The following is a 1,914-nucleotide window of genomic DNA, read 5'->3' as shown; positions in this document are numbered from 1 at the left end:
GGTACATATTTTCTTTTCTTTAATTAACATGTAAGGTATTATTTGTTTTAGAGGTATAGGTCTGTGATTCATTCATATTATTTGTTTCAGAGGTATAGGTCTTACACAACACCCAGCGCTCACTATGTACCCTCCCCAATGTCCATCACCCAGCCACCCCAGCCCCCCACCCCCTCCCCTCCAGCAACCCTCAATTTGTTTCCTAAGATTAAGAGTCTCTTCTGGTGGGCGGAGCAAGATGGCAGAGGAGTAGGAGATCTGGATTTCGTCTGGTCCCAGGAATTCAGCTGGATAGGGATCAAACCATTCTGAACACCTACGAACTCAACAGGAGATTGAAGAAAAGAATAGCAACAACTCTCTGAACAGAAAAGCGACCACTTTCTGGAAGGTAAGACGTGCGGAGAAGTGAATCCGAGGCGATATTCAGGAGGAGAGACGGCGGGGGAGGGGGCCTCCGTCGGCCGCTTCTGGCAAGTGATAGAGCAGCGGAGCACAAAATCGGAACTTTTAGAAGTCTGCTCCGCTGAGGGACGTCGCTCCAGTGGCTAAGCAGGGGGTGGAACCCTCACGGGACAGTGTGGTCTCAGGACCCTCGGAGTCACAGGAAGACTGGGGGTGCCTGAGTGCGGCAGAGCTCCCAGGGATCAGAGCGGGGAAGCCGGCTGCAGAGATGGAGCTGAGGCGCGGGCTCTCAGCTCGGGGTTGTCATAAACCATGATCCATGGCACAGTCGGGCCCCTGCTCTTCCAGCAGGGACCGAACAAGCGGCAGATCCGGGGAGACTCCCCTTCCTCCCCCGGGAGGAGCAGCGCGGGAGCGCACTGCAGGGATCTGCTGGGATTGGAGACTCCACACGGGGTCGGGTGCCGGAGACAGAAACGCTTGGTCACAGGCCGGGTGAGCACGGAGTCTGGCCGGAGACCGGGGAGACAGGAGTGACTGACTCCTTTTCTCTGGGGGCTCACTGAGGAGCGGGGCCCCGAGTTCTCGGCTCCTCCGGGGTGGAGATTGGGAGGCCGCCATCTTCACTCTCGTCCTCCAAAGGTGTCCGGAAAGCTTGCAGGGAACAAAAGCTCCCAAGAGCAAACCTGAGCAGATTACTTAGCCCGGACCCAGCAAGGGCGGGGCAATTCCGCCTCCGGCAAAGACATTTAGGAACCACAGCAACAGGCCCCTCCCCCAGAAGATCAGCGAGAACAGCCAGCCAAGACCAAGTTTACCAATCAATGAGAACGGCAGAACTCCAGAGCTAGGAGAATAATGCACATAGAATCCATGGCTTTTTTTACCATGATTCTTTAGTCTTCCAAAGTTAATTTTTTTTAATTGTCTTTTTTTTTTAATTTTTCTTTTTCCCTTTTTCAACCAACATCTTATCAATCCCTTTTTTAAAACATTTTTTTATTTTTCATTTTTAGACTCATTCTATCCCTTCATAGTAGTTACCTTTATTTTTGGCATATATATTTAAGTTGTTCCCTCTTTAAAATTTTGAGATACAGTTTCTTTTAACAGATCAAAATATACCCTAAATCTCTAGTGTATGGCTTTGTTCTAGTCTCCTGCCTGATCACATTCTCTCCCCCCCCTTTTTTTTTAAATCCTCTTCTTTCTTTTTTCAAACAACTTCTTATATTATCAATTCCTTTTATAAAATTTTTTATAATTTTCATCTTTACAGTCATATTACATCCCTTCATCATATCAACCCTTACTTTTGTACATATATAAGTTCTTCTTTCCTTAAAATTTTGGGAGGCACTTTCTTCTAACAGACCAAAGTACACCCAAAATCTAGTGTGTGGCACTGATCTATGCACCAGCCTGATCATATTTGATCATATTCTGTTTTTTTGTGTTTTGTTCTGTTTTTGTTTGTTTTTATATTTTTCTTTTTTTTTCTTTTTCTTT

The sequence above is a fragment of the Leptonychotes weddellii genome, chromosome 5 (genome assembly GCF_054177405.1).
Source record: "Leptonychotes weddellii isolate Sample4059 chromosome 5, ASM5417740v2, whole genome shotgun sequence".
Classification (NCBI taxonomy): Eukaryota; Metazoa; Chordata; class Mammalia; order Carnivora; family Phocidae; genus Leptonychotes; species Leptonychotes weddellii.
Note: the sequence above shows the minus strand (reverse complement) of the source record.